The sequence below is a fragment of the Spea bombifrons genome, chromosome 10, assembly GCF_027358695.1.
Source record: "Spea bombifrons isolate aSpeBom1 chromosome 10, aSpeBom1.2.pri, whole genome shotgun sequence".
Taxonomy (NCBI): domain Eukaryota; kingdom Metazoa; phylum Chordata; class Amphibia; order Anura; family Pelobatidae; genus Spea; species Spea bombifrons.
The window spans coordinates 19,668,084-19,691,724 of NC_071096.1; the positions used below are offsets into that span (position 1 = coordinate 19,668,084).

Sequence of the window (23,641 nt, forward strand, 5' to 3'; positions counted from 1 at the left end):
TGCCCCATTGTACCAAAATGCAAAATTAATTTTTCACACATTTGCTGTAATTATTGAGAATAAGACCTGGTAGTGACACCCATGTATACGCATCTATCGTTTGTACATACAACTGCCATTGATTAAAGGGGAAATCTTACGTTAAAACACGTTTTTCTTTGAGTGTTAAATAAGGTGCCGTTTGTAGTACAGGAAACTGCCAATGTTGTCAGTCATGTACTTGATGATACTTTGGGTGACTTTTCATGCCCAAATACCACACAGACATGATTCTTATGGCAATGCTTATGAAGTTCTATTTATCTAATGAAGTCTCTTCTTCTGTAGACTTTCATTAGTTAGTGTCAGTATGATGAGTCGGGTGTTTGTCTAGTAGACTGAACTAGAACATTTAAAAAAAAAAAAGAAGGAAAACTGCACAATATGATGTTAAGTGATGTTAAACTCTTGAGAAATGGATTAAGCAAACCCCATCTATATGAAAAGTAGGGTTTGCACAATCGTTATCTTAGCAAAGAAACTGTATTTACCATTTCAGCAGTCACTTTCTGCTGACCTCTTTCTCTCTCTGACAGTAGAAACATTGGCACAGTTATCGTCCCTAGTGTAGGAAAGAGAGAGAATTCAGCCAGAAGTGATTGTCGGAATGATAAATAATACAGTTTTTTACTCAAATGCTTAAGATAACGATTGTACAAATCTTACTTCACATATAAGTTGCTCAATTGTTTTCGATTATGAATTTCATTGCAGTGACATACTGACATAACATCACATTATCAGACACACCTCTGTGTAAACCAGTCACATCCACAGCAAAGCACCAAACTATTTGTTGTATGCAAGGGCGTTCCGAGGGGGGGGCAAAAGGGGGACACTTGCCCCTCACCCAGAAAATTCAAAGAGCCCACTGGAGCAGCAGCAGTGGAGGGAGAAACAATTTAGAGTAGGTTAACTAGACATAGAGGCAGAAAAAACACCTGGATTTTCTTTAATTATTTATACCCCCTGCTGATTTTGCCTGCTCTCCTTCTAGCTGGTCTCCTCACCTTCACTCCGGTAGCTGTTTCTTCATAGACACAGAGTCCCCGCCTGGGCAGAGAGTTTGCAAGCTGCAGACACAAGGTAGCTTTATATGAAACATGCATTGCAGCTAGGGTTAGTTAATATTCCAGCTCCCATGACACGCAGTCGGTCTGGTATGTTATGCATCAAGGGAAAGTGAGTACTCAACAACTGGAGTGCCAAATGTTAGTCTTTATATCATTATGGATTGGCACTGCAGCTGCTGTGGAATGCACATCATGATTCTCAGCCATCCATTTGGTTGGCTGAACATCATGACAAATGTAACAGCATGTTGAGTGCCAAATTTGTAGAACTTGTAGTAATAGATCGGGGTTGCGGATGCTTACATTACACAGTAACTGCAGCCCCCTTGGTATACATGAAGCCATTACTGGTTGAACGCCATAGGTATTGTAGACTGGAGTAGTTGTGGCTAATCTTTACCACCCCAGCTATTGTAAACCAAACTCACATGGAGCAGGTACATGGAGGTCTGTTAGCTAATACTACCACGGTCATATCATTTTCCTATTCATGGGGAAAGAGGGGAAAGGTGGGGAGGATATTTTGCCCCTAGGAAAAAATCCTGCTTACGCAGATAAATATACATTTGGCTCCTCTTATTGCACAATCTTCACTTAGAAGCTCTACCTCAGACACAACCCCAGAACGATACTAGCCCTCTAAAACAGAGACTGTGGGCTTTATTAGCTAAACTGTGGTTTAGCATTTCATATCATGAACTCATCGAGATGTAATATACAATGTAGATAAACAAAATAGCTTTCCAACAGACATTGTAGAGGTTAATATTGTGAGGGAATTTAAACATGCATGGGATAATCAATCCTGAATCTAAGGCAAGACCTAAGACAAATAAAGCTTTATATTTTCACAACAATAAGTGACTTGATGACTCCTTTAAAACAGTGGCGTAACTACAGGTGCAGTGTAGTTACTGCAACTGGGCCTGTCTCCTTAGCGGTCCCATGCAACCACTGCAACAGCTTTTTTGTGTCTTCTTGTGACGTTTCAAAATTGTTTAGAAAGGGCCCTTCCGACCTGGACCGAGTCAGTCCCACAAGGGAGGGAGGGAAGGAGTATATATGCTTGTATGTATGTGAGCATGGATGTATAAGTGTTTGTATGTATATATGTAAAAGTGTTTGTGTGTGAGCATATATATGCCGGCACTTCCACTGGGGCTTCTATGATGAAGCACCAGCATCACATGACTTTCTGGTGCTCAGTCATAGAAGCGCCAGCGAAAGTGCCGGCCAGAAGCAGAGGTTGTCTACGCACATCGCGCAGACACTCACCATCTGCCCCTACTAGACACCAAGGAGTCTGGAGCATGGGGGGTAAGTCTGGGGGGGCATATCAAGGGCACAGTGGTATTCAGGGGGTTTTAAGGCATTTTGGGGGGCACAGTGGCATATAGGGGTATAAGGCATATTGGGGGGGCAGAGAGGCATATCAAGGGGGGCATATCTGGGGGTATAAGGCATATCCCGGGGGGCATATCAAGGGCACAGTGGTATATAGGGGGTTATAAGGCATATTTTGGGGGGCACAGTGGCATATAGGGGGTATAAGGCATATCGGGGGCAGAGTGGCATATCAGGGGGTTGTAAGGCATATCAGGGATGCACAATGGCATATTTGGGGGGCAGAGTGGCATATCTGGGGGTATAAGGCATATTGGGGGGCAGAGTGGCATATCTGGGGGTTTTAGGCATATAGGGTATATAAGTCATATGTGTGGAGGGCGGAGTGGCATATCTGAGGGTATAAGGCATATGTGGGGAGGGCGGAGTGGTATATAAGGGATATAAGGCATATGTGGGGAGGGCACAGTGGCATATCTGGGGGTATGTGGCATATCTGGGAGGCAGCGTGGTAGGTCTGGGCTCAAATGTGCATAACTGGGGGGCAGGTTGGGAAAGTTTTTTTATTCTGCTTTTTTGTTTTTAACATCCTGTTTATTCATTAAATTATTGTAAATAAATGAAAAATATTTTTTTTTTATCTGATTAATCGGCCAACTAATCGATTATGAAAATAATCGTTAGTTGCAGCCCTAGTTTGTTAGTAATAGTGTGTGTGATTGCATGTGTAAATGTATGTAAGTGTGCTTACATACGTGTGCCAGAGAGTATGTTAGGCAGGGGGCATTGATGGCACAGACGAGCTGCTTGGGGGGCAAAGATGGCAGAGATAAGCTGTTTACGACAATGACAACATGGGTGCAAAGAAGGCACAGCCAGGCTGTATAGTGCCATCAAATTCCGTAGCGCTGTACAATGGATAGACAAGACATAACAAGTAGCATGTAACATAACAAATTGACTAACAGAGACAAAAGGGGAGGAGGGCCCTGCTCAAACGAGCTTACAAATCCTTACCTACTAAATTTCTGACAGAATGGAACTGAGGAGTGTTACATTAGAGGAATACACATCATAGATTTTGTTCACAATCCAACAATTTAGAAGCCAGGTGGCATTTTCTGGGGCACACTTGCAGGGCTGCCATCATGGCTCCAACCAGTACCTGTGTATCAAGCCTGGGCAAGCAGCAGGCCAGTATTACAGATTTGTCACAGGTGCTTTCATTGGCCCTCATGGCTCGCCACCTTGGTCTGGGCTCTCGTTGCCAATACCCATGTCTGGGCCCTTGATTTGAGACCCAGATGGCCCCGTTCTGGGGACTGTGGCCCAGTAGCTAACTTTACAGCCTGGTAGCTCAATTGCAAGCATGGGGCAGGGCAGTTTAGAAGCATGGGGCGGGGCAGCAGGAGAAACATGGGGTGGTACAGGACAGGTGGCCCTATCTTTAGTCTTTTGCTGGGCCCTACGATTTCTGATGGTGGCCCTGCACACTTACAAGGCAGATGTCGAAGTCCCTTTTTGCATTAAAACACATAGCAAGAGGGTGACAAACTCACTCACACAGCCACCCTGTGCTGGTAGGGATGGACTCAAAGCTATATGTACCACTTATATTGCATTACATTTTATTATTACAGCGCCAGGACATTCTATAGCAGTATAAGGGAGTGAAAATTACCAATAACATTAAAATTGACAAAAAAATTAACACGTTAAAACATACCGGTATAGAAGAGGGCTACTGATCTTAATGATTTTCACATTAACAATCCAAGACCATATTTAACGGTAAAGTAATACACTCAAAGTCCTATTTTCTGGTTTCCTGTGGTGGAACGGTCAGAGAGCTCAGTCTATGGTATATATTTTCTAAAATTACTTTTGCCCTACATCTTACTCCCACATCTTTCATTTTAAATATACACATGTCTGACAGGAGTGCTGATTAAACAGAAGAGGGTGCATTATTGCTTGATTACATTTTTATTGGCAGTATAATTGGATTGTTAGAGGCCCCACAGAGAGTTATAGGGAGAAAGGGGAGGTAGAGAAGTGACTGTAAGTAGAATTGGGGAATGAGATCTGATGCCCTATAAATAAAATGTAATGTGGTATAAAAAGATGCATTGGGGATATGGAAGCTGTGAGTAGCGTTATAGGCAGAGAAAAATGTGTAGATATAGACACTTAAGTAAGAACACCGACATTTAAGTTATGGAGAAACAGTAGCAGGTGGCACCAGGGTGACCACATTTTATTTCTGCCATTCAAGGACACACTATGTATGAAGCCCATGAGATCACACACATAGATGTGTGTGTATATATATACACGTTAGACATGCGTTTTTAACTACACAATATGACTTATCTATTTGAAGTGAAGACTAGGGCTGAAACAACTTGTCAACGATTTTCATTATCGATTAGTCTAATCGATGTTTATCGATTTTATCCTTATATAATCCGACCTCGGATCGGATTATAACACTAGAATCCAGATCCCCCGCAATGCTGCAGGGGACCTGGATTCCCCTCACTGTCGGCCGGTCTCTCACTTCCGTCTCTCTCCCCCCTCCCATACACCCCTCTGACTCCTCCCCCCTCCCATACACTGCTCTGCCTCTCTTCCGACTCCCTGGTGTTTTGTGAACCTCCGTTGCTGACAGGCACTTTCAATGCAGCTTCATAGAAGCCTCAGCGTAAGTGAAGGGCAGTAACGGAGGCTGTCTGTGCACATCGTGCAGACCCCCACCGGCTGACAGAGAATCGAGGTCTCCTGCAGAGGATCATCCTCTCTGTCAGCTGGTGGGGGTCTGCATCGCACAGACTCCGTTACTGCCCTTCACTTACGCTGAGGCTTCTAAATACCAGGGAGTCGGGAGAGAGGCAGAGTGGTGTATGGGAGGGGGGGAGTCAGAGGGGTGTATGGGAGCCACCCTCCCATACACCACTCTGGCTCCTCCCCCTCCCATATGCCACTCTGCCTCTCTACCCGGCTCCCTTGTATCTTGTGAACCTCCGTTGCTGACAGGAGGCAGAGTGGAGTATGGGAGGGGGAGGAGGCAGAGTGGAGTATGGGAGGGGGGAGGAGCCAGAGTGGAGTATGGGAGGGGGAGGAGCCAGAGTGGAGTATGGGAGGGGGGAGGAGCCAGAGTGGTGTATGTGAGGGGGAGGAGACAGAGTGGTGTATGCAAGGGGGAGGAGCCAGAGTGGTGTATGGGAAGGGGGAGGAGGCAAAGTGGTGTATGGGAGGGGGGAGGAGGCAAAGTGGTGTATGGGAGGGGGAGGAGGAAAAGTGGTGTATGGGAGGGGAGAGGAGGCAGAGTGGAGTATGGGAGGGGGAGGAGGCAGAGTGGAGTATGGGAGGGGGGAGGAGGCAGAGTAGAGTATGGGAGGGGGAGGAGGCATAGTGGTGTATGGGAGGGGGAGGAGGCATATTGGTGTATGGGAGGGGGGGAGGCAAAGTGGTGTATGGGAGGGGGGAGGAGGCAAAGTGGTGTGTGGGAGGGGGAGGAGGCAAAGTGGTGTATGGGAGGGGGGAGGAGGCAGAGTGGAGTATGGGAGGGGGAGGAGGCATAGTGGTGTATGGGAGGGGGAGGAGGCAGAGTGGTGTATGGGAAGGGGGAGGAGGCAAAGTAGTGTATGGGAGGGGGGAGGAGGCAGAGTGGTGTATGGGAGGGGAGAGGAGGCAGAGTGGTGTATGGGTGAGTTATAGTGGTGTATGGGGGGTATAATGAATTTCAGAGTGGCATATCTGGGGGAGGCAAAGTGGTGAATCAGGGAGAATTTCAGGGTGGTGCAGGGCATTTATGGTGAGCGGAGTGGCATATCAGGGTGCACAGTGGCATATAGGGAGGTATAAGGCATAAATGGGGGCGAGTGGCATATTGGAAGTTATAAGGCATATCAGGGGGGCATAAGACATATCTGGGGGTAAAAGGTATATCAGGGGGCTCAGTTGGATATCACTGGCATATAAGGAGTATAAGGCATATCGGGGGCACAGTGGCATATCAGGGGCACAGTGGAATCTCTGGCATATAAGATGTGTAAGGCATATATGGGGCAGAGTGGCAAGCTGGGGGTCAGATGTGTATAACTGGGGGCAGTTTGGTAAATAAAAGAAAATATAAACAAGGCTTTTTTCTCAGTTTTTATTAAATATGAAAGATAGTTAACATATGAATTAATATTTACTAATAACTTTGTACACTGTTTGGGTTCTTGTAGCTTTTATTATTATGTCAAATAAGAAGGTGACTAGTGAGAGGCCATTGCAATAAAGAGATGAAGGTGTAAATTGTACGTTTTTTATTACATTATTTTAAATTAAAAAAAATTGCATTTTTATCCGATTAATCGAAAAAATAATCGGCCAACTAATCGATTATTAAAATAATCGTTAGTTGCAGCCCTAGTAAAGACTATGATTGAAATATGACTTCAAGATAACAGCTTGACTGTGCAGTTTCTTTAATATTAGCCCCTGCTGCCAATATATATATAAATATTAGACCCTGCTGCCGATATTTATTATTAGCCCCTGCTGTTGATATTTATTATTAGCCCCTGCTGTCAATATATATAAATATTAGACCCTGATGCCAATACATTTTATATTGAAAAAAATTTCCTTGGGCCCGCTCCCTAGTATGCAATCACTCCCTACGCTCCTGCACCACAAAATAGGTATAGATCAAATAAACAACACATAAAACAGCACTTGCATGTATAGATCAACTGAATAAGACTAGGGCTGCAACTAACGATTATTTTCATAATCGATTAGTTGGCCAATAATTTTTTCAATTAATCGGATAAAAAAATTAATGTACATTTTTCATTTATTTAAAATAATTGAATAAACAAACAGGATGTTAAAAACAAACAGCAGAATAAAAAAAACTTTAAGAAAAATACATTTCTTGTTTTTATTTCCCAACCTGCCCCCAGTTATGCACATTTGAGCCCAGACCTGCCACAATGCCTCCCAGATATGCCACATACCCCCAGATATGCCACTGTGTCTTCCCCACATATGCGTTATACCCCCAGATATGCCACTCCGCCCTCCCCACATATGCCTTATGCCCCCAGATATGCCACTCCGCCCTCCCCACATATGACTTATATATCCTATATGCCTAAAAACCCCAGATATGCCTAAAACCCCCAGATATGTCACTTCTGCCCCCCAATATGCCTTATACCCCCAGATATGCCACTCTTCCCCCCAAATATGCCATTGTGCATCCCTGATATGCCTTATAACCCCCTGATATGCCACTCTGCCCCCCGATATGCCTTATACCCCCTATATGCCACTGTGCCCCCCCAAAATATGCCTTATAACCCCCTATATACCACTGTGCCCTTCATATGCCCCCGGGATATGCCTTATACCCCCAGATATGCCCCCCAAATATGCCTTATAACCCCTTGATATGCCACTCTGCCCCCCAAAATGCCTTATAACCCCCTGAATACCACTGTGCCCTTGATATGCCCCCCAGACTTACCCCCCATGCTCCAGACTCCTTGGTGTGAGGTAGGGGCAGATGGTGAGCATCTGCGCAATGTGCGTAGGTAACCTCTGCTTCTGGCCGGCACTTTCGCTGAAGCTTCTATGACTGAGCACCGGAAGGTCATGTGACGATGGTGCTCCATCATAGAAGCCCCAGTGGAAGTGCGGGCAGTAGTGGAGGATGTCTGCGCGCATCGCACAGCTGGCGAACGTTGCATATTGCGCGCAGACCACCTCCGCTGTCCTGGCTGATACCTCCACCGGGGCATCTATGGCGGAGCACCAGAAAGTCACGCTGGTGCTCCATCATAGAAGGCCCGGCGGAAGTGGAGGACAGTAGCGGAGCTTGTCTGCGTGCATCACACAGACACCCTACACCGGCTGTCAGAGAGGGGGATCCAGGTCCCCTGCAGCGCTGCAGGGGATCTGGATCTTAGTGTTATTATCCGACCTCTATTTGAGAACAGATTATAAAACGAGGGGTATTTCCTGTATTTGCAGGTATATAATAATAATAATGTATGCAAACATAGCATTGCAGGTATAGATCAACTGGAAATAACATGTAAACCCAGCACTGATGGTATAGATCAAATAAACACATGGAAAAAGCACGTATTTGCAGGTATACATAAATAATGTATGGAAAAAGAAGCATAGCAGATATGGATCAACAGAATAACACACAAACCCTGCTTTGCCAGTATAGGTCAATTGGAATTCGCATAACAACTCAGCATTTGGTATAGATAAAACCCCCTAAATTACAGGCGCAGATCACATGTTGTACACCCCAAAGCCAGCCCTGGCGTCCACACTGCCCACATAGAACCTGACCTAGATAATACACATAAGACTTGCCATCTTTGTCCCCAAACAGTCTGTCCTTTGCAATCTTTGTCCCATAAACACCCTGCCTGCGCTATCTGGGTCCCCAAGACTCAAACACCCTGCTTGTGCCGTCTTTTCCTTTCCACAAATCAATTAGACATCTATGGATACACACAAACACATTTACAGTCACTCACTAATTCATACTTTCATTCACATAAACGTTAATTCTCTGACATAAATCATTTACACATATTTATTAATGCATTCTCACAAATTCATAAATTCTCTGCCTCATTCAGACAATTCATCCACAAATTAATTCATACTCCCTCATTCAGACAATTCATCCACACATTAATTCATACTCTCTCATTCAGACAATTCATCCACACATTAAATAAATACCTTTCAACCAATTGTAAATTATTTGGCAAAGATTTAAATTATGTTCATATTTCATGCATTGCTTGAAATAAGACATTTTGACCATAACCCCTAATCAGGCACTGTATGACATGCCCATTTCCTTTCTATATCACTAACATGTACCACTGGGTGTCAGTGCTGCTCTCCTCATCTGGGCACACGTCACCTGTGTGCCAAGGTGACATACTAATACAAACATATCTCTGACAGAAATAGGAGAAACAATGGGAAGGGTTATGGGTTGCCATAGAGAGCTGAGGAAATGAGGACTAGAAAATGTTTAGATGTTAAATGTTTGCAAGACATGGAAGGGGCCGGGAGACCAGAGTCTGTCCATTAAGAGGTTGATGGCTGTCCTTGGTGATAGGTAGCATCTGTCAAGAGACCAGCTTAATATTTTGGGATACATAGCCCACGCAAGATGGAGTATTGCCCATTGCCCAACAATGTTTTTGATCTTAACAGCAGTGATATTTATTATGCATGTATACAGCTCTAGCAGGAAAGAAAGTTGGGGTTTTATTAATGGCAAGAGGACATTTAAGAGATACTGTCCCTGATTGTAATTGTCATGCTGACTGAAACCCTTTGAAAATCAAATGCATCTTTGTAAATGCAAATGTCAGTTTGAAGGCACAGCCAGTGGCGGCTGGTGGGCAATTCCAATGGGAGTTCAAATGCTGCTGTTCCCTCTCCACAAACACACAGAATAATGGCACTTCGCGCCTTGCGTTGTTAGCCCCGCCTCTCAGCTCGCGTCAGTCATGGGGGGGACCCCGGGCTGGGCGGTGATTGTGTTGGCTGGGAGGTGACGGCTGGGAGCTCCGCCCCCGTTCGCACAGCCTTTACTGGCTCAGCCGGCACTTTGTAATGTAAGCAAGGTTCTGGCAGCAATTTAGTATATTCTTCTATCACACGTGCGCTGCAGCAGTGTGACAGAAGAAAGAACTATGAACCGGCTGCCTGTTCATAGCTCTTTGTGCATAGGCAGGCAGGCTACATCAGGGGTCAGGAGGCTTAATGTTAAATATATGTTTATTATAATACACTTATTATTTCTATTTAAATTAGATTAAAATGGATTTTTGATGAATTTTGCAATTATTTTTTCTTTTGCGCTTGGGGTTCACGTGCGCATGTGCTCCTATGGAGGAGCCTCCACTAGGCACAGCACTTTAAACATAGCACTTGCAGTTTCCTGCCATTAAACAAGCTCTAGTTGCCGACTTTATCCCTCCCTGGTAGCAAAAGCATAAACTTCATGTAAAGTGTGGTTAATACAACAACTGTATTAGGAAAACTTCTGAACATTTGACCCTGAATTCATGTCTAGGATATTGACATCATACTGAAGGAGAGTCTCATTTCGGGTCTGCCACTTGCCCACACACTAAATTGTTTGTTTTTGCCAACAGCTGCATATTTCAGTGGTCACTGATCCCCAAGACCCATTACTGGCTCAGGGAGTCAACATCCTATTAAATTTTTTACATCGCTGCAAATGTACAATAGATATTGGAAATATATTATATATCTGCTATTCTGTTTGTATATCATATAATAGATTGCACTTGTTAAGTGTATTCTTTAACCCCTTCAATCCCAGGGGATTTTGGTACCTCAAGTCCCGGAGCATGAATCAGTTACACCATATTTATAAGATCAGATTTCTCAGACTCTTTTCTTTTGCTCTTCATTACTAAATCTCATTAGTAATCATACCAAAGGGCCATACAAATCCTTATGCCGTCTATCTCATTCCTGCAAGATTTTTATTATACTGGTAAAATGATGTGCTAATGCTTTTTTTTCTCCTTTTTTTTAATCACTTCACATTATGTTTTGTGGGGTGGGTGGGTGTTTGCAGTAGTATGCTGAGCTGTGTATGCACTAGCCTGTCAGTGGGTTAAACGACACATCTTCTCTCCACTAAAAACCAATTACGCTGCACTACTTTGAATAGACTGTTGCACAGTGAAAGAGCCAGTCTGGTAGACCACCTGTTAATTTTACCTGCCATTTAAGGGAGCATGAGTTAACATTAAAAGGGGTCATCTCTGCTTCTCTTCGTGTATACAAAGACCTGAGTCTCATGTTATGATCCGGTTTGCTATTCTCCAGGTTTCAGAGGGGTGCATTGTTTACAGGTGGTGATGTATTTCAGGAGACCAGCATACTGATGTAACCACATGTCTGATGAAGTATGTCTTATTCATTTGGTAGGAGTTCAAGAAAAAGAAAAGAATAGCTCTGTCTCTATGTAAATCATATACTAAGTTAAAATATATTTAGCTGTGCAGGTGGCCAATACATGACTATGAGAATGGGTTGTGGGGCAGGTGTAGGTGGGGCAAAAGTACCTTTATATGGGCAACAGTTTCTGACTCTATCCCCATATATAGGTACTGCATAAAAACTATAGTACCAACACCCTGTTCACAATTACAAGGTATCCCTATGTGTCTGCTGTTTAGTGTTGTTCATATTCTTTACAAAACCTATCATGCTCTCTGCCGCTGTCAATGAGTGTTAGGTACCAAGAATCTGCTGCATGACTGCTAATGAGATGGATAACAAGAAAGAGATAAGTAGGGAGAGAGGGAGGCTGAGGGGACAAGGGAAAAAGCAGTAAAAGAAGATGAGAATGGTCAACAAGAGGAAGTATTCTTGTCTACGTACATTGTCAGGCACCTCAAAATTAAGTACACTGCTACAAATCATACATACTACATCACCCATATTAGTTAGGTGAACAGATAAATCAAAATCAGACAAATCATCTGTTCAGATACATTAAGCTTTGATTTATATTGTGGTGTGTTTATTAGTAGAAGCACAGTCTTACCCGTTGGTCCATACTGCTTCGCCCTCCCCATGGTAACCGCTTCTTAGGAGGTGCCCCCAAGAGGCATTGCTCTCTTAGTAACACAGCTGAGCACTGACGAAATGAACAGTACCCAGGAGTCTATTTGATAAACTCTGTGCTGTGGCAATGAGGCATTTAAAGTGAACTACACACAAAGAAACAAGCCTGTTATAATACTAATACTATAATAAGCTGGGTTCTAACGTGAAGAAACACACCGCCAAAATCATGGTGTTTTGTCTCCAAATAAAATCAGTGCAAAAAAACAATGCCAACAATGTGCAAAGTATACCTGCTGTAATGTTATGTTGGGCATAACCTGGCCATGTTGTAAGGGTTCTGTCAACCCTTTTGCAGCATCATTGGAAAAAGATTCTTCAAACCAAGTACTCTTCAATGTCCCCTTCCATGTACAATTAAAGGGACACTCCAGTGTCCACTGATCAGTCCTCTGAAACAGTAAAGCACTCCCACTGGAATCAATAGGAGCATTTTCCGTGCATGTTTATGGGAGTCTCAAAAGACCCCTGCGTGAAGTGTTAGCGCTGGAGCTGACTGATGGTAAGTATCTCACATGCAAGAAAATGTGTTTGATTGAACACATCTGCTGGACAGAAAACAGATGGGGGAGGCAAAGGGGGACCTCTCAGCTGTCATATACAGTAAGAAGAGTTCATATTTAAGTACTGTGAGTACTTTAGTATGCATTCTTTAAAAACAAAACAAATATTTACCTTAGGTAGCTGCTGCATTTCTGCCTCCTTCATGGCTCTAACAAGTTTTACCACTGCTTGAAGCAGCCAACCATTGAAATGAAGTCTTGTTAGACCCACTCGCAACATTTGCCAAGCCAGTGCTGGAGCTGACCGTAGATATACAACGCGCCAGGAGATGTGCTTGGCCAAACACATCTTCTGCACAAAAACAGCTGGGGTGAGGAGATGGGCAGATGCATATAGGGGCATTCTGTAGACTCAATCATTTGGGGTGACAATTTAAGGCACATCTTGGCCATCATATGCATTCAAGTGCATATGATGTCTGGAGTGTCCCTTTAACTTCTGAAATAAAATAAATGTTAAAGTCCTCCATGTTTACCTTTTAATCCATTGAAAATTCAGAGTGAATTCTGCTTCTGTAACAGTATTTGTTATGTTTGTTCAATATAATGATAATGTTGTTCAGAAACCTGATTTGCTAACTTTTAATATAATGTAACTGTAATGTAGAATTATTACAGTTTCAGTATTCTGATTATTCAGCATCTTCCTTTTCAACAATCCTCTTAAATATAGATACATCATTCAAATATATAAGAATAACTGTGACGAAGAGATGAAGTGATAGAACAATGTGCCTGCTTTTTATGAATAGATAATTAATTAGTCTAGAGATTATATGCATGAAACATACCTACTGACTGTCTGTCTTTAAAATCGGCAGTCCCTTTTGAGACTCAAATCCTTCTCTTCCTACTTCTTTCTAAAATATCCCACTTACTAGTAACACAGAATGTTCGGTGGAAACTATGCTGGAGTGTCTATTAATTGGTCACAAGGTCACATATTTGCCCCCAGCCATGCTTCTAACTGAAAGCCAAAAATAAAAGACCCCCTTTGGCTATTTGAAATCTTGAGGTTATATTAAAAAGTTGTTAAGAGGTCAGTAAATCTAATGTACTGCTGTGAACAAAATACCGTATTTGCTCGATTATAAGACGACCCCGATTATAAGACGACCCCCCAAAATCAAAATATTAATTTAGGAAAAAAACAAAAAGCCTGAATATAAGACGACCCTATAGGAAAAAAAGTTTTACCAGTAAATATTAATTCATGTAAATATATTTTTTAAATTTCCTTTTATTTGCCAACCTGCCCCCCCCAGTTATGCCACTCTGCCCCCAGAAATGCTTTATACCCCCCCTATTTGCCACTCTGCCCCATGATATGCCTTATACCCCTATATGCCACTCTGGCATATAGGGGGTTAAAAGGCATATCATGGGGCTGAGTGGCATATAGGGGGTTAAAATGCATTTCTGGAGGTATATATGCATATCATGGGGCTGAGTGGCATATAGGGGGTTAAAATGCATTTCTGGAGGTCCAGAAATGCATTTTAACCCCCTATATGCCACTCAGCCCCATGATATGCCTTTTAACCCAGCATGTACTGGCTGCCTTGGCTTGATAGGAGTGTGATTGCTGCTAACAGCAATCACACTCCTATCAAGCCAAGGCAGCCAGTACATGCTGGAACCTGGGGATGATAGTAGTGGGATTACAGCCTCCCTATGCCATGCTACAACCCCCACCCCCCTTACACATCCATGCTATCACACACAAACACACATTCACAAACATTTAAATACTCATTCATTCCATTAATCACACATACTTCACACATTAATCACACATACTTACCCAAAAACCCTCCCCCACCCCCTTACCTGAACTGCAGATCTCTCACTCGAAGACTTCTGCAGGGGACCGGCTGCACCAGCAACTTCTCTGGCCCCGCCCCCAGAGGAGGGAGGGGGAGATAGAGTTCTGTGAGGAAGCTACAAGCTTCCTGTCCTCCTGCTTCTAACGGAAGAGACGCTGCTCGCGACCGGTAAGCAGCATGGCCCCAGCCATTTTTTTGGGGTCTGATTAGAAGACGACCCCGATTATAAGACGAGGGGTATTTTTCAGAGCATTTGCTCTGGAAAAAACCTCGTCTTATAATCGAGCAAATACGGTATATACTGACGGACGATACCCAGAGTGATTTTTCTTATTTTCAAGAATGATACACCAATTTTGTTTCTTAATATGTTGATGACAAAAAGTGTCTCAGACTGCCGGAAGTTTAACCTTTTAAATTAAGGATATACTGTGTGCAAAAAGATACATCTAAAAATCTAAATGCATTGGTTTTCTATATAAGTAATGTACCCCCTCCCATGTCTGAGCCTGTAATGCATCTCTTGCACTATCTTTGACACGTATTATAAAGTCAAGAATTCATTGCTTGTTTTTTGTCAGTTCATAAAAAAAATTTTGGCTCAAGAAAAATAATTTATCTAGCAGCAGACGTGAAGGGCACTGAAAGAAGAAAAAAAATACAACTAAAAAACATAATTCCATGAGGATTTCCAGCAGTAAAAAGGATCTTGCAGTGTCTCAGATACATAGAAACACATTGTGATAAAATCATTTTAAGAAAGGAGTGACAAAAACCTCCTTCCGAGATCTCTGACCTATTAATTATCATGAGTCAATTAATATATAAGAATACCATCTTTAATCATTCTAAGAATTGATTTTTTTGTCTTCCATATCAATAAATCTGTTCTGATGCTTTTCAAAACACAGAGGCACATGACAGGCATATTAGCATGGAAATGATTTTTGTTAATAATTTTACACATTATAGGTATTTGTACTACACAAACAAACACGCTTTAACGTGATTATTGTCGATTTGCATAAACCGCTAAAAGACTAGTAGTCATTGCAAAGTCTAGGCTCTTCTGCTATAGTTGCAACACTATGCCGCTCTTGGACTGTTGTCTAAATTGCATGGTTGGAAGTCTGATGCTGATCCTACGTAGAAGCTAATAGGTTCTGGTATTAGCTAATAGGTTCTGGTATTCCCAAAAAGTACAACAGAAAGAGGCAGAGAAGGCTATTCAGAGCTTGGTAGACATATACACATATGGAATGGTTTATGGGAGGCAATAAGTGCGTATACTACATTTTCTAGCCTGCACCAGATTTGAGACCATTGAGGCGTTTGCAGTCAATGCTATCAATGGCTTTCCTGTGCTGCTTCATAATCTGAAATCCCTGAATGGGAGTCCTATATCATCTGTGCCTATGGGCCCCATAGATGTAAATTCAGTACTAAATTTCTATCTTTAATTTCGCCATGGACCCCACCTTGTCTGTGAATTTCCATTTGCCTCCATGCCTGTGAGCTCAGCCATACAATGACAGGGATCTCCAGGGGGTACTGAGTATGATGCTTGGTTGTGTATCTATCTTCCCATCTGTGTACTTTGTGCATCACACCTTGTCACACCAAACCTTTTTTTGTCTACTATATTATGTTTCCCTTCCTTCTCTTACATTCTTTCTTGTCTAGAACTTTGACTAGTTTAGCCTCTTATTTAACAATCTTTCTCAGTATCTTCTTGTCTGATTATGAAAGCTACTTTTCCTGTGTCTGCCACTGTGGTTTGCTTCGAGCTTTTTGATCCCACATTTCTGTAAACAATCTGTTGCCCCGGTAGTGCTATCTCCCTTGGCACAGAGCAACATCACCCTGGCTCCTGGCTTCTGCTCACACTAAGCAAGATAAACATGCTAAGATGTGTGCAATTAACACAGCGCTAATTATACCAGCAGTGTCACGGCAGCTATACACAGAAGGGACCCTGATATATACTGTAGTCAAGCAAAAGATACAGTGACAATTTCACAAGGCAGGCAAGTGTAATAAAAATAATGTGGTGATCTCTGAAAGAGGGCCTGGTATGTAATAATGCAAATACATACCACAATAATTAGTGGGATCACTGCCCAGAAACATCAGTGCATGTAACAACATACCAAACTCATAACATTGGTGTGAAAATGTGTAATTGTATCAGCGTGAAATTGTGAGTGCGAAAACAGCTTAATAATATTAGTCAGCTAACACTATTTTAGCAATATGTGAAAATCTAGGTAAGATTTCAGAGGGGTAATGACATCAAGTGATATCATCTGTATCATTCCTCAACCAGCTTTGAGATACGTCAGACTATACTCATCTCTCATATTATAATATCAAGCAATGTATCAATAATGTTAGTAATTTAAGAATAGGATAGCACTAATATTAATACTTGTTTCTAGGTCTCTGGTAATTATATCCTGTGAAAAAATGAATAATCATCATTACATTTTAAGAGGTGTGTATATGGTTATTCCAGTACCCGTTAGTATTGTAAATGGTTTCTCCAAATGCCTTCGCATTTCACCTACACAAAAGTAGATCTCACACAGGTACAAGATTACCCATAGAAAAAGGCATCTGGACAGGTTTTTTTTGTCCAGACGGCTCTAATGATCTTATTGAACTGTACGATACAATCAATAGTGTTCATAAGTTCACAGGTGATGATCGGATGATAAAATCCATAGTGACACAATCAGATAACTTCCCCAGGTTCTAAAATTGATATTGATCAAAACAGGTATTTGTGTCACATAATTCAAAAGTGAGTTATTACCACTAAGATGTTTAAACCAGGGAATAAAATACATACTAAATGTTACTGCTCAGATGACTTTATCAGATTACTGCTTCTAGATTTAGAATATATGTGTATATATATATATATATATATATATATATATATATATAAGACAGACTTGAATGATTAAGTAACGCAGCATGTCATTGCCTATGTTGAGAGGCGACATGTGGGAGTTGGGTTACCTGTGTTGGGTACCCTGCACCCCAATGAGCCCTCTGCAAAAAAAAGACAGCCATAGAGAAAATTATAATGAAAAACATTAACAAGAAGTCTTATTATAGTGACCCTGCCCAAAAAATGTAAGTCTGGCTGCACGGCCTAAGTACTTATATACTTGCTACCCTTTCTTCTGTACTCACTGCAGCTTTGTGTACCCATTGCTTGATAAAGTCTATAGAATGGTGTCATGCAAAAGGTTTCTTTAGATTCCCAAGAATACAGTCCGAATGTTTGTAATGTTATTTTGTGATAAAGTATGACTATAGCTATGGCACTTATCACACTATGGGGGTTAATGTATAAAACATGATTCTAGTGCAAAGTTTTAAAAGTGGTCTGATCACCATAGCAACCACTGGAACTTTCCTATTGCAGAAAAGACCACTTTTTACAGTGTATTATACATTACCCCTACCTAACAACTAGTACAATATGACAGGTTACTAAGATAAGAAAAGATGCTTGTAAGCACGCGTGACTGTTTCAGTGTTACAGAAGTAAAAACGAGGAAATAGGAAGTATTGGTATAAATTAATTTAACACTAGGAGTTTTCTCTTGTGTTTTTATCCTTGGTGTGTTAAAAAGCTGGTGACATGTAGTTCTCATACCTGATATATTAGAATCTCTGTTTGGTGGTTGCTGAACCATAGAGGCTGTAAGTTCTTAGGAGCAGGCATTTGTGTCAGTTTTATGAGTGTACTAAAAGTTATACCATAATTACCTGTCAGAAAAAAACATGCAATTACACCTGATACCTTTATGTTAGGAAGTATGATTGGGTTTTCTAAGCACATTCACATTAGTTTCTGATGTGTTATATTTTTGTATAAATTATTTTTTATATAATATAATACTATATTAAGTATAAATTCTAGAATATGATGTAACGTGATGACATTTGCATCAGAGTGATGAAAAGTCTCTGGGTAGTAAACAGGCAACCTCTGGCACTCCAGCTGCTGTAGACTACAATCTTCATCTTGCTGGACTAAATTTGCAGCTCAACATCATTAAAGAGTTATGGCTGGATTATTTTAGGCCAAATGGGCATGATGGGAGTTATAGTGCACAGCGGCTGGCATGGCAGAGGTTCCAGACTGTTGTTTGACATTGTATATAGCAAACACTTCTGTCGTGTACCATATATGATTAGATTCTATGTACAATCTTTTCTTTGACACCCACCATGTTTACATGAGTTATGAATACTGTACCTTTAAATTGAAAAATAAAGGGAAGAGACTGGTACCTGTGAGCACATAGCTTGTAGGACATAGCTTTACCCAATACAGACTCACTCAACAGTATGACATCACACATCATCAAGGAGATTCAACAGAATACAAGAATGTAACAAATGACATGAAAAAGCAGAATTACATGTAGATTAATATTTTCAGTGTATATAATAATACTCATAATCTTCATATATCATCTTAATCCTGCTTAATTATTTCAGGAAAACAGTTTTCTAACAGCCTCAGATATACAAAATAAAGCACGATTGGGCAAATCTACAACTTCTATCAGTAATATGTCAACCCCAAACACTATGGCTGCTGCACTATGATTCTCCATACTTATGTCATGTAACATACATGTGTCGGATGATGGTAGGATGAGATGTTAGCTAAGAATGCAGACAATAACACGGCTACACCGGGACATGCAAACACTGCACGCACATAGCAACACATGGATGGCACCCACACATGCTACACACGACAAGCAACACAACACATAGCGGTACCTGCACATTGAAACAGTGGGACTGCATGCGTTGTGTTCACAGCACACTGATGCACACTGGCACGTTAATACACTAACCCAAACTGCATGGATATTTCAATGTAAGGGATGTGCACTGATATGCACTATAACACACAGGCACGCACTGCCATTCACACGCAGACACGAACACTGGCACCGACCCTGGCACTATCACCCAACAAATCGCTGAGCTTAACCCTTAATCGATCTACCCCCCCTCCCCAAAGAGATCGAAGACCCGATCGCTATCACAGAAGGCACCTCACCTGCTTTGCGCAGCCGGGCGATCCTATGGGCAAAGTTTGCTGCTATCACCTGGGTATTCCAGGGAGGGAAGACAGGACAGGAGCCGCACACAATGTCGCCACATCCCCAAAATCAGGCCGGGGAGCCCCAAAAAGGCATCTCCGGAGGGGCCACTGATGCCGAGAAAGATGCTAATGGAGGTGAGGGGCAGCAGGCGATCACTGTGGCACTGCCGCTGGAATAGAGGAGGGACCAGGAGGAGGGAGGGAGGAGAGGGAGATGGAGGGGGGGAGGCGGAGGGAAAAATAAGGATACGCCAGAAGATGGAAAGGAAAGGAGTCGAGCTTTAAGAAAATAGACCGAAACATTTCAGCTTCCATTGGAACTAAAACAATTTAGTCGTGTCTCTTAATTCTTACATTGGTGGGAAGAGAAAGCTTAATCTGGCCGGGTAAATGATAAATCCAAATAACGACATATTTTTGCAGAAATATGACCAGGGCCAGCCTTGCCATACAGGGGAACTGGGCAGCTGCCTATGGCAGGGAGCTGAGTGGCGAGTGGAACCCAACCATGTTCTCCCCAGTTGGTAACAAGAGTGTGTAGGAGGGAAGCATCATCATGATCCTGGGGTGTCAGAAATCTTGGCGTATGATCTGTATTATAACATGAAACTCTCCAGCTGTGAGACTACATTGTCCATGTTACACAGCTAGCCATAAACACGTGAATGCTCAAAGAGCATAATGCGAGTGACAGGGGGGGTATTCATTAAAGCTGGAGAAGACATGAAACTTTGGAAAATATCTTTTTCTGCAAGGAAAGGTCGGCTGGCCATGTGCAATGCATTATTCGATGGTGAAGATATTTTATACATTATACAGGGCAAAACAATTGGAGCAGCAGCTCAATGGGCTTGGACCTGTATAATCCAGGAAACTGCAGCTGCCCTGCAAACCTTCTGGACAGCTCTGGCTTTGGTGAATAAACCCCGTTTTTGCAGAACAGTTGGATAACTAGCTGTTTGCATCTGTTACCAGACCTGCATAGATTGAAAAGGGTTTGGTGAAAAATTTGCATTTATCACTACGTTAACTGTATTACAAAGGGCAAGCCGCAGAGAGTTTCACATGCCAGTGGGGGTAAGAGTGTGTAAGAACTTCCCATTTGTGACTTGCAGGTGCAGTTTAGGATTGATGGGAAGCATAAATTAAAGTGCCTGTCAGAGAGACTGCAGGCCAGGCCTCTTCCCTTGGGTATACAATGACAAAGCTATACAGATTACCTGTAGATCATGGATCCATTTATTAGCGAATAACCGCGTCCCAGATAACCCCTTTATGCAGCTGGATGATGCTTTAGCAATCTGGCATCTTTATTCTCTCCAGGGACATTTTGGGGCATGGATGAAAAGTCCCAAAGCTCCAAGTTTTATTTTTTTCTTGCGCTATTTTCAATTTCACTTCATACTGATTGCAGCTGTTAATTGTTACATATTTGCACGAGTAAGAATGATTGTAACCATTGTGTTAGGGGTACTCAACTCTTAAGGAGTCTTTTATTTAGTTGTCATTGTTGTTATTAGTGTGTCTTATTGATATAGTGCTAACAATCTACACAGCACTTCTTACAGTACATACATTCAAAGGGTGAATTGATAGACACATGTGGTGAAGAAATATAAGGTATAGAGAACGAGGGAGAGAGTGCAATAGATGAATTTGTAAGACCGTAGGAGGTGGGCCGGTGCCTGGCAGTGCGTCCAATCCTTTTTGCTATAGAAATGTTTTTGGTTCATAAAAAAGTGCTATATGAAGATATAGAGCAGGTGACAAATATGCCCAGGGGCAGGCCCTGCAGTGTCTCCGAAGCAAAATCAGTGATCATGTGACTCAATGTACGCAATTTACTCTGTTAAGGATTGAACGAAAGCAGCAGAGCCTCCATTGCACATTGATCGTCCTTTTGCGCAGAGTGCTGGATGTGACATCATGTCCTGGCGCTCAGTAGAATGGACAGCAACCATGAAACTGTACCTGGATTACTAGAAGGGACAGTTATGTTATTCTGATGCAGCCTTTGCCATGTTGCTCTTAAGAGAATCAGGTTGCCAAGCTGGCGTGACTCCATAGAAAAATTCTCTCATCTTCCTACAGACCAGAAGTAAACATTCGACTCTCCAGCCCTGCATTTTCCGATCAGTATTAAAAGGGTTCACAAGATGTGGCACATAAACAAAGGGATGTACTGTGCTTCAAAAGAAAGAAATAGTCCATATTAATATCGCTGTACATGCCAGTCTGTGTTTACAACCATACAAAAGAGTAAAGCATACTATTTTGTGCAACATTATACTATATTGTAAGAATTCTGTTTTCCTCTCACTCTCAGCCTCTTGGTAACAGTCAGTCGCACATAGCCTCTTGTGACTAGTATGAGCTCTGCATTCTAAGTATCTTCCACTGCTAAGCATTAGGGACCAGTAGCCACAGTGTAAGAGAAAGGTCTGGAAACATTAAACCCACAGATCTACGTTGACAAAAGATTCTTGGTTTTGCTTGTGCCGACCCCATTGCAAATCATTTATTTTTTTTAAACGTACCTTTGACAGGTTGATAGAAGCAATGTATGCACAAGTAGTGCTATTCTCATGATATATATTTGGAGCACATCTCATGGTATGGCAGTCATCAGCATAACTAGATTCCAATTCCACAGGACCATAACGCAGTAGCTAGCCCCTATACACAAACGTATAAACCTGGCTGATGTTAGTGAATGCTTATTGGGTTACACTAGAACTAGGAAACCCGAGGTCCTCCTGTGTTTGTTGGACAGCAACTCCAATGATGCTTAGCCAGAAATGTTGTAAGCATTATTGTGTATGCAGAGAGCTTCCCCACTTCCAGGTCCACAGGGTAGGTTGCTGCCATGGCCACCAAAGGAATAAAGTGTGTTATATACGCTAGCGGTAAATAAATAATAAGACAGATGTGTATTTGGGTTTCATAAAGGAAAGTGAGTGCATCATTTTATCAGCAAGATTGCTTGCATGTGATCTCACTGATTTCACTACACTGAAATAACCGCACATTAGTCAAATAAAGTGCTACAGAATATGATGGCGCTATATAAAACAATAAATAATACTATCTTAGCTGAGGCTTGTGCCTAGTGAAGAGAGTTAGCTGATATGTTTCAGCTTACCTTGATTCGTGGTTTAATGAATATTTAGCTTGTTAGGGAAGTTGACCTAAATCAGAACTATCAACAGCATTTGCATTAAGAGAACGTCTTGTACCAGATTTTGCCTGGTATGGCTACCATTGATTCAATTGTATTCTCTTCCTAAATTCCCATTTCCAAATTTCAAGCTGTTAAGAGTGGGGTTGTCTTCTTCTTTTGTTCCAATGTGGCAGTTATTTCTATGCTATATGTACATTTTGGCATTTATAAATAAACCAAATAAGAATATTTTCTATAAGTAACATGTTATATAATATAAAGAAAAGTCTTCTCACTCAAGTAAGAGACCTAACCGAAGGTAGGCTTCTAAGAAATTGACTATATCTGACTGGCTGCAGATATTGTTAATGGGCTTGGTTAAGCTGCACAGGTGCCTGTGAGAGATGACCTTGTCAAGGCCATATCACAGGTGCCAAGAGAGATGTAGTTATGTTAGGAAACAATACAATCGTGTAACATAACTTGCAGTTTCTGCCTGTGTGTGTGTGTGTATATATATATATATATATATATATATATATATATATATATATATATATATATATACACACACACACACACACACACACACACACACACACACACACACACACGTATGTATATTAAGCCCTAGCAGGTGTACTGTATGAAAACAATTGTACCATCTGATACACCTTTCATCTGAATAGCAGATAGCTATAGCTTCCAAGATCAGGCATACTGCTTATCATGTCAGCAATGGTTTTGTACAGACACAACTGACTAACACAGGCCTGTTC

At 41.9% G+C, this 23,641-nt stretch overlaps 2 protein-coding genes across 4 annotated transcripts in view; one reads left to right on the forward strand and one right to left on the reverse strand.

Moving 5' to 3' along the window:
* FLRT1 (fibronectin leucine rich transmembrane protein 1) overlaps nucleotides 1-19,830 on the reverse strand; it is a 130,441-nt gene extending 110,611 nt beyond the window's left edge. The window contains exon 1 of the mRNA XM_053448671.1: nucleotides 19,658-19,830. The gene's annotated coding sequence lies outside the window, so the exon portion shown is untranslated. The remainder of the gene's footprint in view (nucleotides 1-19,657) is intronic.
* MACROD1 (mono-ADP ribosylhydrolase 1) overlaps nucleotides 1-23,641 on the forward strand; it is a 362,985-nt gene that overhangs the window by 318,900 nt on the left and 20,444 nt on the right. The gene's annotated exons all lie outside the window — the stretch shown is intronic.